Source organism: Anabrus simplex, chromosome 8 (assembly GCF_040414725.1).
Source record: "Anabrus simplex isolate iqAnaSimp1 chromosome 8, ASM4041472v1, whole genome shotgun sequence".
NCBI lineage: Eukaryota > Metazoa > Arthropoda > Insecta > Orthoptera > Tettigoniidae > Anabrus > Anabrus simplex.
Genome location: NC_090272.1, coordinates 1386459 through 1400211, shown reverse-complemented (window position 1 = coordinate 1400211; position 13753 = coordinate 1386459).

Sequence of the window (13753 nt, the reverse complement as noted above, 5' to 3'; positions counted from 1 at the left end):
TGATATCTTGAATGAAATCAGCCAAGTTTTCATCCAAGCGCTGTACACGGTAATAGTACTTCTGAATCAGGGAGGACCTGGCCCTAGCCGGGATGAAGTTAGCTAGCAAATGGGCATGGAAATCCTCAATAGATGATTGCTCGGCAATGGCTCTTACGATTTTATCAGAGAGAATACCAATAGCAAACGGGTAGATAATTTGCAAAATTTGACATGGCGAAAGAGAAAAAACCAGAGCATGATCCTGAAATTCTACTAGAAATCTTAAAAATGAAATTACATCACTGGTGGTGTTGACGGAAAACTTAGAGATACCTCTAAGCAACATTGCCAATGGATGAGGCAAGCTACTGAACCCAGGTGACATAGTCGTTAAAGGTTTCAATGGCAAAGAAGTTAATTCAGAGCGGATGTTACCCAATGACGCACGGCGTTCAGATTCGTTGTTCGATGGGGCAGAAATAGTTTGAGCAGCAACGGTTATCCTATTGACTTCTCCCTGAGGAGGCTCTTCCTCGTTACCTACATTCACCGTGGCGGGTTGATCAGTTTTGGGAGGAACTTCGCCGGTTAGCAATTGAGTGACCTTATTAGACAATTCAGAAATAGTTTCAAGGAGCGTATTAGCGTCCTTCCTCTGAACGTCATTCACCTTTAGAGACAACAGATCATTAACTCTATTTGCAAAGTGATACAGCCTGCCTTGCACACGCTTAATTTGATTAGGAGATGGATCGTTTTCATCAAAAAAGCTGACTACCGATGCTAGCCCAGTAATATTCTCGACAATCGTGGAAAGAGAGTCATCAATTTCTTTCTCTCCCAAATTGGGGATGGAAATGGGCAAATCAAGGGACTCTCTAAGCTTGTTAGTATCTATTGCAACCGTGCCTCCAGATTGAACGTTTCTGATAGTTAACTCATATATCAACTCCTCTTTACGCAAGTAGTTAAGAAGGAGAACATCGCGAGGGCCGGGCATGATGACAGAACAATTTTGAAAAACTCAAAAAATTCCAGCAACTGAGAAAATTGTTAGAGTTCGAATCAAAGCAATGTTTAGCCGTCAAAAGGGGCTAAATTGAGACCCATTCAACCACGCTCTGCTACCACTTGTTACCGTGTTTTAGCGGTAGGTAGAGGCGTAAGAAGGTGCGGGCGTGAATGGGTTTCAAACTACGAAATCAAAGTTAATGAAAAGTAATTTAAAATTTAACTAGGTTATATTTTCTTTTCAAAAACCAAGCAATAACAGACATGGCAGGTACAATGTAGCAAAACAAGGGGAGATACAATATTTACAGGTTTTGGGCTTCACGCCCTGACTTCAGCGATCAGCTCAGTTTTACCACAAACACAAGTTTTAACAGAGGGGCAGAAAACCCCATTCATCCCTAGGAGCCCCTGGCTCCGAATTACACAGAAAAGCCTCCACGAGGCATATGACACTCCATTTTCAAAAGAGCGATCCGCTCTTAAAATTTAAGCCTCTCAAAGGCCACACCAAACTCTACCTTCAAGCTGTCCTCTAAGGACGTATTCACAGGGGTAAAATACCCAACCTACAGAGGTCTATTACATGAAAAGAAGGTTGATTACATGACCTCTAAAATAACAATTTGAGAGGAGGCGATCTTGCACTCCTAATACATTTTGTTTTTTTTTAAAACCTAATCTGGCTTTGGGCCGCTAACGCAAGGGCTAATCCCATACTACAGAGGTGACTTAGAGAAGAACACTTTACATTACATAAACGAAGAAAGGTTTGAGAAAATAAGTTCACCTCAAAACAAATGTGAGTGGGAGCTCGAGAGGGTTAGCACTCTCTATCCCAATATGTAGCTTTACAAGAAAAAGATGAAAAGAGTAATTACATTTTAGGAAAAGGTTACATGATGGAAATGCTTCGAACCCGCCGCGAGTGTCAAACTGCCGACCTAGCAAAAAAAGAAGTTATTAAAAGGCCATTACCTGGTGTTGAACGGCAGAAGAAGAAAGAGGCGCTTCCCGCCTCCTGCTATGTACTTAATACACTGAAAGATGGAACAGAAGTGGCCTGGAGACCCCAAAATCAGCAGTTTATATCCTCTCGCGGAAGATTCTAGGCGTTAGGGGAAATAAAACACCCTCCCTCAAAGTTTTTATTGGTTCGGGAAAAGAAACCCCTACATAGAGGAAAAAGAAACACATTATTGGTGGAACATTAATTAAAGAAATTCGGGATTGGCTAGATCCAAACTAAGGGGAAAAAGAGGGGTATACAGCCAACTTAAACAATGACAGAAGGAAATTTAACAAAGAACAAACTCTTGAAATAAAAATTTCTCCAACAAAATAGTTCTTTGATTTCGCACTAGGTTGCACTATTGTAATTCTTCAGTAGTGTCCTCTAGAAGAGAAAGTTCACACTTCTTACTTCAAGCGAAACAAAAACACATCAAAAATGACACAGTTCACAAACTCAAAAATTTCCAGGTAGTGACATCTTCTGAGAAATTAGTAGATTAATAGTGTAGATAAAGTTCAGACTTCCTCCAGAAGAGGAGTTTCAACTGGCGCAACTTTTAAATAAACAGAGTAGAGGTGTACCGCCCGGTACAATAATAATAATAATAATAATAATAATAATAATAATAATAATAATAATAATAATTGTACCGGGCGGTACACCTCTACACTGTTTATTTAAAAGTTGCGCCAGTTGAAACTCCTCTTCTGGAGGAAGGTTGAACTTTATCTACTCTATTAATTCTCTACTTTCTCAGAAGATGTCACCACGTGGAAAATTTTGAGTTTTTGAACTGTGTCACTTTTGATGTGTTTTTGTTTAGCTTGAAGTAAGAAGTGTGAACTTTCTCTTCTAGAGGACACTACTGAAGATCAACAATAGTGCAACCTAGTGCGGAGTCAAAGAACTATTTTGTTGAAGAAATTTTTATTTCAAATGTTTGTTCTTTGCTAAATTTCTTTCTGTTATTGTTTAGGTTGGCTGTATACCCCTCTCTTTCCCCTTGTTTTGCATGTAGCCAATCCCGAATTTCTTAAATTAATTTCTATCCAATCAGATGTATCTTCCCCCAACTTGAATCGATTGCGGGGTCCTAGCCAATAAAATATTGTGGGCGGGTGTTTTCATTCCCCTAACGCCTAGAACCTTCCACGAGAGGTTATAAACTGCTGATTTTTGGGTCTCCGTGCCACTTCTGTTCCATCTTTCAGTGTATTAAGTACATCGCAGGAGGCGGGTAGCGCCTCTTTCTTCTGCAGCGGTCAACAATAAGGTAATGGCCGATTAATAAATTCTTTCTTTTCTTGCTCAGCAGTTTAACTCTCGGGGCGGGTGCGAAGCGTTCTACCATGTAACCTTTTCCTAAAATGTAACTACTCTTTTCTTCGATTCTCTTGTAAAGCTACATTCTGGGATAGAGAGTGCTAACCCTCTCGAGCTCCCTCTCATATTGTTTTGAGGTGAACTTATTTTTCTCAACCTATTCTTCGATAATGTAAAACAAATTGTTCTCTTCTTAAGTCACCTCTTTAGTATGGGATTAGCCCTTGTATTAACGGCCTAGCGCCAAGTAGGTCTTAATCAAAGTGTATTAGGAGTGCAAGTTCGCCTCCTCTCAAATTGTTTTAGAGGTCATTTAATTAACCTTCTTGTCATTTAATAGACCTCAGTAGGTTGGGTATTTTACCCCTGTGTATATGTCCTTTGAGGACATATTAAAGGTGGAGTTTGGTGTGGCCTGGGAAAGGCTTAAATGAAAGAGCGAGTGGCTCTTTTGAAAATGGTATATTGTATGCCTCGAGGAGGCTTTTCAGTGTAATTTGGAGCAAGGGCTCCTAGGTATGAATGGGGTTTTCTGCCCCTCTGTTAAAATTGTGTTTGGGGTAAAACTGAGCTGATTGCCCAAGAATTAGGTTTCTGACTTTTGAAGCCCCAAATGGGGCACCTATGTAAATGTATTTTTCAATTGTGTTTCGGCTACTAAGTACCTGTTCTATTTGTTGTTACCTAATTTTGAAAAGAAAATATAACCTCGTTAAATTTTACATTAACTTTGATTCCGTAGTTTGAGACCCATTCACGCCCGCACCTTCTTACACCTCTACCTACCATCAAAACGCGGTAACAAGTGGTAGCAGAGCGTGGTTGAATGGGTCTCAATTTAGCCCCTTTTGACGGCTAAACACTGTTTTGATCCGAACTCTAACCATTTTCTCAGTTGCTGGAAATTTTCTGAGGTTGTTCTAAATTTTTCCGTCATCATGCCCGGCCCTCGCGATGTTCTCCTCCTTAACTATTTGCGCAAAGAGGAGTTGATCTACGAATTAACTATTAGAAACGTACAATCTGGAGGCACGGTTGCTATCGACACTAACAAACTTAGAGAGTCCCTTGATTTGCCCATTTCCATCCCCAATTTGGGAGAGAAAGAAATTGATGACTCTCTTTCCACGATCGTCGAGAATATTTCTGGGCTAGCATCTGTAGTTAGTTTTTTTGATGAAAATGATCCGTCTCCTAATCAAATTAAGCGTGTGCAAGGCAGACTATATCACTTTTCAAATAGAGTTAATGATCTGTTGTCTCTAAAGGTGAATGACGTTCAGAGGAAGGAAGCTAATACGCTCCTTGAAACTATTTCTGAATTGTCTAGTAAAGTCACTCAATTGTTAACTGGGGAAGTTCCTCCCAAATCTGATCAGCCCACCATAGTGAATGCAGGTAGTGAGGAAGCGCCTCCCAAGGGAGAAGTCAATAGGATAACCGTTGCTGCTCAAACTATCCCGGCCCCATTGGACACCGAATCTGAACGCCGTGCATCGTTGAGTAACATCCGTTCTGAATTAACTTCCTTACCATTGAAACCTTTACCTACTATGTCACCCGGGTTTAGCAGCTTGCCTCATCCATTGGCAATGTTGCTCAGAGGTATTTCTAAGTTTTCTGTTAACACCACCAGTGATGTAATTTCATTTTTAAGATTTCTAGTTGAATTTCAGGATCACGCCCTTGTGTTTTCTCTTTCCCCTTGTCAAATTTTGCAAATTATCTATCCTTATGCTATTGGTGTTCTCTCAGATAAAATAGTAAGAGCTATTGCTGAACAGTCATCTATTGAAGATTTTCATGCACACTTGCTTGCAAATTTCATTCCTGCCCGCGCGAGGTCATCTCTGATTCAGAAATACTATTATCGGGTACAGCGCTTGGATGAAAACTTGGCTGATTTCATACAGGACATTAAGTTTTATACTAGGGTGTTTGCTCTCCACTTCCCTGAGGATCAGATCGTGCAAGCTATTGTTGAAGGGATCTCCCCACCCTACAGGTCATATTTGTGTTTCGCGGCATGCCCGCAAACTTTCTCGGAACTTGAAGCATTGGCCGTCTCAGCGGAAGGAGTTAGATACGCCGATTCCTTGCGTGTTGCGAAAGAACCCCCGCCTTCCTTTAGTAACACTCGGCCTCCACCTCGCCGATCAGTCACCCCTCGTAAATGTTATGCTTGCGGGTCGCCTGACCATCTGCGCAATAAGTGTCCTCTGATCAAGTCTAGTAGGGCAAATAATGGAGCTGGTTCATCACAGGGCTGTTTTAAATGTGGGGCTTTCTCACATATCGACAAGAATTGTCCCAATTCGAATAGTACCCCCTCCTGCTCAACTTCTGGGGTAACTTCCAACAACAGTCAAAAGTGACTAGTGGCTTCGGCTGAGTCAACTAATCCATCTTCCCAAGGCTCAGCCCCTGGCAAAAAGGTCGAGAATTCAGGGAACGATAAGTCTTCGAATACATCTTTTGAATGCCCCAAAGAGTGTCTTAGGATTGCGGCGGATATCCCCGCACCTGTTCCTTTTCTTAAGATTGAGATAAATAACGAACCTATAACAGCTCTATTAGATTCAGGCAGTGTTTGTTCCATTATTTCGGCTGAATGGTACTCCAAATTGAAATCTGTTTGTAAACTACCTGTCTATGACTCTTCTCCTGTTAAATATGTTTCGGCTAATACATCTCCATTAGAAATTCTAGGTTCTTTACTGGTCAAAATTCGTATTTTTAAGTTTACATGGAAAATCAAACTGTTTGTGGCTAAGCACTTGTCTTGCCCCATCATACTGGGAGCGGACTTTATTTCTCACACTGGTCTTGTGCTCGATCTCCAGTCTAGGTCGTGCACATTCAAATTTGCTTCTAGTTGTAAAATCCCACTATTAACGTGTAATTCTGTGTCATGTTTCTCTATTTCGCCTACCCAGGATGAGATGTTGTTAGACCTTAGACATCTACCTGAGGAGCAGGCTAATAGTATTCGTAAATTATGTCAGTCATTTCCAGAGGTATTCACTGATACTCTTGGTGTTACTGATCTTATTGAATACAAAATTGAGGTCACGGATTCGATTCCTGTCCGTTTTCCACCTTATAGGCTATCTCCACCTAAAATGAAGGCTCTGAAAGAAATCATCGATCAGATGTTGAAGGATGGTATTATTAGGCCCTCTAAGTCGGCGTATTCATCGCCTATTTTTCTAGTCCCGAAACCCCAAGGAGGCTTCAGGCCTGTCATTGATTACAGGGCTCTCAATCGGAAGGTGGTGTTGCAATCTGTGCCCCTTCCTGACCTTCATTCTTGTTTTTCATGGTTTCGTAAGGCCAAGTTCTTCACTATCTTGGACTTGAATCAGGCCTATAATCAAATTCCCCTTGCCGAAGAGTCTAAACACCTTACAGCGTTTGCCACGGACTGGAATTTATACGAATACAACCGCGTGCCTTTCGGGCTCCCCACGGGGGCAGCTGTGCTCACTAGGCTACTAGATAGGGTCTTCTCCGACATCAAATTTGAATACTTATATCACTACTTGGATGATGTCGTCGTGTTTTCGGAGACCTTCGAAGAACATCTAGATCATCTGCGAGAAGTTCTGAATCGCCTTCGTAAGGCTGGGTTAACTGTTAAGTTGTCCAAGGTTGCCTTTGCTAAGCCCTCTATGTCTTTCCTAGGGCATATTGTGTCACCTGATGGTGTAGCAGTCGATCATTCTAGAACACAGGCCATCCGTGATTTTAAACCTCCCAAGGACATTAAAGGCATCGCCAGGTTTATTGGTATGGTGAATTTCTTCAGAAAGTTCATTCCTAACTTTGCTAATAGAGCGGCGCCCTTAAACCTTCTTCGTAGGAAAGGCATCAAATTCGAGTGGGGACCTTCTCAACAAGCCGCTTTTGAAGATCTGAAATTAGCTCTCTGTAATGCCCCTGTCCTTGCTATGCCTGATTTCTCAAAGAAATTCATCGTCCAAACGGACGCGTCGTCGTCAGCTGTAGCTGCAGTCCTTCTTCAAGAGACTGAACTAGGGAGGCGACCCATCGCCTATGCATCTAGGACTTTGTCGGCTCAAGAAGCCAAGTATTCCATCTATGAGCTCGAAGGTTTGGCAGTCTTATTCGCCTTAGAGAATTTCCGTCTCTATCTGGAACATGTCAAATTCGACCTGGAAACAGATAATCAAGCCTTAAGCTGGGTCTTAGGTAGGCCGCGTCGTACTGGTCGTATAGCCCGTTGGGCCATTCGTATTTCTGCCTTCCAATTCGATGTCAGGCATATCAGAGGTACTGAAAATGTTGTTGCTGATGGACTCAGCCGTATGTTTTCAAACGAGGTCGAGACCCACGAACCAGTCGACAGTTCATCACCTTCCGAGTCCATACTATCCGAGGTTAATGCCATCCTAACAGATGCTCCCATGCTTTTTAGAGATATTGAGAAATACCAACGTGAAGATCCGACGCTGGCTCCGATAATGGAAACCCTTTCTTCTGGGGAACAGGTTGTCCCTTATGTTCTGAGGAATGGTGTTCTATGTTGCCCATCGAGGCATGATAAGATGATGAAAGTTGTCGTTCCAGCCGTTCTGGTACCTATGATCTTCAAGTATTATCATGAGACCCCATTAGGAGGGCATCTTGGAATCTTTAAAACCCGTGAAAAGATTCGTGAAATGTTCATCTGGAAAGGTATGGACGGTGAAATCCGTGAACTTGTAAAAGCTTGTAAATCATGTTTGCTGAGTAAACCCACCATGTCCACCAAGGTAGGCCTTTTGTCTTCGCATCAAGCGTCGCGCCCCATGGAACGCCTGTATATTGATTATGTAGGACCCTTCCCCCAGTCAAAGGGTAATGCCAACAAGTTCATCTTTGTATGTGTAGATGGTTTTACCAGATTTTCTTGGTTATTTCCGACTAAGCTGGCTACCGCTCAGTCCACCATTACCTGTCTAAATTCCATTTTTGCTTCTTTTGGTCCGTGAAAATATATTGTATCTGATAATGCTAAGGCATTCACATCAAATCTTTTTCGTAAATTCTGTTTTGACTTGTCCATCTCTCATGTAACTACTTCTGCTTATTACCCTCAACCATCTCTGGCTGAACGGGTTAACCGTAATCTCAGGTCTGCACTTATTGCCTATCATCATGAAGATCATTCCAGGTGGGACACGTCCCTGCATTGGATAGCTTTTGCTTTGAATTCGGCGGTTCATGAATCTCACAAGTTTACTCCAGCTTCTTTGATGTTCAAGTTTGTTCCCAACTCGCCGCTCTCTAACCTCTGGTCTCTGAATGACATTCTACCCGAGACAATAGATCCGGATAACATTAAAGATCTTTGGAAGAAGGCTAAAGCCAATCTTAAAGTGTCTCATGAAAAGGTTAGGGAAAGGTATGATCGTGGACGGAGATCCACCCCTTTGAAGGTAGGTGACCAGGTTATGGTCAAAAATTTTGTTCCCGCGGGCAAGCTTGCCCCCAGATTCCATGGGCCATGCATCATTCTCGATTTTCTCACACCGGTTACATTGTTAGTAAGCAATCCAGCCACCGAGAGGATATTTAGGGTTCACCTGTCCCAGGTGAAACCGGTGTAAATTTTGTGTCAACTTGCTTCATATAATTTGATAGGAATATGATGGTTATATTTTTTTTTGAGTTCCACTTTTAAGGCATTCTGCTCCTTCTATTTTATTTTATATGTAAGTATTTCTTGTAAACCTCCCCCGATTGTTAAACTGCCATCCTGTCCTTGTCACGGCCATTACCACGCTCCCGTCTCCTGCTCCACTAAATACAGTGGCTGGCTTAGATGAAATGCCATGAATATCGCCACGCCGCTGGCCCCTCAATCTACATGCCTGTGCCCTCAAAAAAAAAGATGATGGTCCAACACCATTTTGCCGCCGAGCTTTTATGTTTCAGTGCCCCCGCAGCCGCGCAGCGCCGTGCAGCAACTGGGGAGGGGGATGGGCCCCCTCCTCTCCAGCGAGGACGACATGTGTACGGCGAGCCGGAGCTCTCCTCCCGGCCAAGGCTGATGTGCGGCGCACGACCTGCTACTGGCCCGCAGCTTGTATATGTTCACCGCGGGCGCGGCGTATTTCAACACCTCTGCTCCCCTCATAGTGCGGGCGAGCGGTATCTCAGGGTACTTGAGGGGTCCGAGCGGCCTCCTTTGGACGCAAGCTGCAACGGCCGGTCTGGCCATCCAACTTAATCTACAACAACTACATGGACAGTCACCATAAGCAATAATTACACTTGGGAATTCAACATCAATATTTGGTGGACATTGCAAAATTTTCTTCACTTTTAAGTAGTAAAAGTTTATCTTCAGAAATTCAAATTCTACAAACATAAAGACTTTCATTCACCTGCAACAACAACATTTTGAAACTGAATTAAGAAATCTTGTAAATGCTCCTGCTATCTATCTTCATATCAACATCATTACTTGGACTTTGTTTCAAACTGATCTCATGCCTCACCCCTGGAGGAACTTTTGGGGGGGGAGGTCTGTACCGGGCGGTACACCTCTACACTGTTTATTTAAAAGTTGCGCCAGTTGAAACTCCTCTTCTGGAGGAAGGTTGAACTTTATCTACTCTATTAATTCTCTACTTTCTCAGAAGATGTCACCACGTGGAAAATTTTGAGTTTTTGAACTGTGTCACTTTTGATGTGTTTTTGTTTAGCTTGAAGTAAGAAGTGTGAACTTTCTCTTCTAGAGGACACTACTGAAGATCAACAATAGTGCAACCTAGTGCGCAGTCAAAGAACTATTTTGTTGAAGAAATTTTTATTTCAAATGTTTGTTCTTTGCTAAATTTCTTTCTGTTATTGTTTAGGTTGGCTGTATACCCCTCTCTTTCCCCTTGTTTTGCATGTAGCCAATCCCGAATTTCTTAAATTAATTTCTATCCAATCAGATGTATCTTCCCCCAACTTGAATCGATTGCGGGGTCCTAGCCAATAAAATAGTGTGGGCGGGTGTTTTCATTCACCTAACGCCTAGAACCTTCCACGAGAGGTTATAAACTGCTGATTTTTGGGTCTCCGTGCCACTTCTGTTCCATCTTTCAGTGTATTAAGTACATCGCAGGAGGCGGGTAGCGCCTCTTTCTTCTGCAGCGGTCAACAATAAGGTAATGGCCGATTAATAAATTCTTTCTTTTCTTGCTCAGCAGTTTAACTCTCGGGGCGGGTGCGAAGCGTTCTACCATGTAACCTTTTCCTAAAATGTAACTACTCTTTTCTTCGATTCTCTTGTAAAGCTACATTCTGGGATAGAGAGTGCTAACCCTCTCGAGCTCCCTCTCATATTGTTTGGAGGTGAACTTATTTTTCTTAACCTATTCTTCGATAATGTAAAACAAATTGTTCTCTTCTTAAGTCACCTCTTTAGTATGGGATTAGCCCTTGTATTAACGGCCTAGCGCCAAGTAGGTCTTAATCAAAGTGTATTAGGAGTGCAAGATCGCCTCCTCTCAAATTGTTTTAGAGGTCATTTAATTAACCTTCTTGTCATTTAATAGACCTCAGTAGGTTGGGTATTTTACCCCTGTGTATATGTCCTTTGAGGACATATTAAAGGTGGAGTTTGGTGTGGCCAGGGAAAGGCTTAAATGAAAGAGCGAGTGGCTCTTTTGAAAATGGTATATTGTATGCCTCGAGGAGGCTTTTCAGTGTAATTTGGAGCAAGGGCTCCTAGGTATGAATGGGGTTTTCTGCCCCTCTGTTAAAATTGTGTTTGGGGTAAAACTGAGCTGATTGCCCAAGAATTAGGTTTCTGACTTTTGAAGCCCCAAATGGGGCACCTATGTAAATGTATTTTTCAATTGTGTTTCGGCTACTAAGTACCTGTTCTATTTGTTGTTACCTAATTTTGAAAAGAAAATATAACCTCGTTAAATTTTACATTAACTTTGATTCCGTAGTTTGAGACCCATTCACGCCCGCACCTTCTTACACCTCTACCTACCATCAAAACGCGGTAACAATAATAATAATAATAATAATAATAATAATAATAATAATAATAATAATAATAAGTTTGTCATCCCTAAAGATTCTTTCAAGGACAGGAAACAAATATTTTAACTTAAAAAGAAAATAAAAAACGAAGAGCTTATAGTCACTAAAGCAGATAAAGCCAACGTAACCGTTATCATGCATAAAGCTGATTACAACCAAAAAACAAAAAACTTTTTTAATGATGACTCTTTTTCTATTATTAAGAAGGACCCGACTCAGTCATTGCAGAAGCAATTGAAACAAACATTGAAGACATCTTCTTTCCTCTTTAATGAATATGAGAATCAGAAATTAATTAACATGAACCCCGGCCTTCCTATCACTAAAGCGCTGCCAAAAATCCACAAGGCCGGAGTCCCCATTAGGCCAATTATTAATTACAGACCTAGCCCCCTTTATAAATTAGCGCAGTATATTCAAAAAATCTTAAAACAACATTACAGATTTACTGCAAATAAATCCGTAAAGAATGCCGTAGAATTCACTAAAGAATTAATTAAATTTCGATTACAGGATCACCACACAATACATTCTTTTGATATAGTAAATATGTTTCCTAATATCAAAACTAATAAATTGCTCCCCATTATTGCCAAAAATTTGAAAAAATACAGTCACTTAAGCAAGCTTGAAATTGATGAATTCATGACGGTTTTAAAATTGCTGATCAATAACAACTATTTCACTTTCGACCAGATCATTTATAAACAAAACGGCATTGCAATGGGGTCTCCGGCCTCAGGAATTTTGGAAGAAATTTATTTAGATTTTCTAGAGGACACACAAATAATTAATAATGAAAAATTCAAGAATGTTCTATTTTGATCTAGGTATGTAGACGATGCGTTTGTTATCTTGGATGAACGCATAACCAACGCCTCTAAGACTCTTAATAATCTTAACACAATAGATACGGATATAAAATTTAGTTTAGAATCCGAAATAGAAAAATCCATTAATTATCTAGACCTAAAGATCAATAGACACGCTTCTTCATTTAATTTTAGTATTTACAGAAAACCCACACAAACTGCAGTTACAATACGTAATGATTCGATACACCCCTTAGCTCATAAATGCGCGACCTATAGCAGCTTGGTGAATCGCGCTTTTAGTATCCCAATGTCCAAACAAAACTTGGACAAGGAACTGAACATCATTCGAGCTATGGCTAAAGTTAATGGTTTTAAAGAGAATTTTATAGAACGAATAATAAGCAAATTCAAATATCGCCCTCACACGAGTCTGATGAAAAATAAAATAGAAGCAAAGGAACTTGCAACCTTCACGTTTAATAAAGATGTATACAGAATTACAAATATTTTCAGGAAACGTAACATTAGGATCGCATTCAAGACAGATAATAGAAGTACAACAGTTTTACCTAATGTTTCGGTTGTCAACAAAGTCAATCCATATTCTAAATCAGGGGTATATAGGTTCGAATGTAGGGACTGTGGAAGCGGATACATAGGGCAAACTGGGCGTAGCTTTAATGTCAAGTATCAGGAACACCTTAACGCTGTAAAATATCACAGATTCTCAGCGGTAGGCTAGCATATCCATGAGTACAAACATAAATTCACAGACATAGATAAAGACCTCGAGATCATGGAAACACTGTCTAAGGGACAGAAGCTTGACATTACGGAGGCATGTCTAATACATCTAGACCAATACTATAACGCTAACCTGAACTGAAATGAAATCTCGGAAAAACCCAAGATTTTATTTGATTGTTTGATTCTATTACTTAACAAGTTAAAAATTCCAGAAAATTCGAGCGTATTCCGAACTCTACATAACAACTTTGCTTACTACTGTCTTCGTCCACAACGCCCCCCCGGACTCTCTCCCAAAAAGTTCGACTTTCTAGAAACTTCCCCTTTGCCGCCCCTACTTCTCCTTCCCTGCGCTTCATCACAGAGCACAAGATACTAGCAGACACACTCATCTCGCCGCAGCCGTCACGCGAATTACACAGATTTAGAGGTGAGTCAGCCGTATCAACAGTTAGATTCAATAAGTTTTCTTTATCAATATTCTCGCTTTTCTCTTAAGATTGGGTTTCATTATTGCAGGGTTCTATTGAACTGAGAAGACATGTCCGCCTAACAACTGTAGGACAAATGAAATTACAGTTCCAACCACGCATACAGCATTAAAAATACGAAGTTTTTGTACTTAATAAATTTAAGAAGACGGCCCAGTTTTAACAATCATATTGTATATAACGAGCTTTTGATACATCTAAGTGTTTGTTATAAACATGAAATGAACATTTTAACATCAAATGGACTGCACACAATTTTAAATCCTCAAGCTTAAGTTCGCATTTGAATTCGATAGTACGATAGTACAAAATTACAG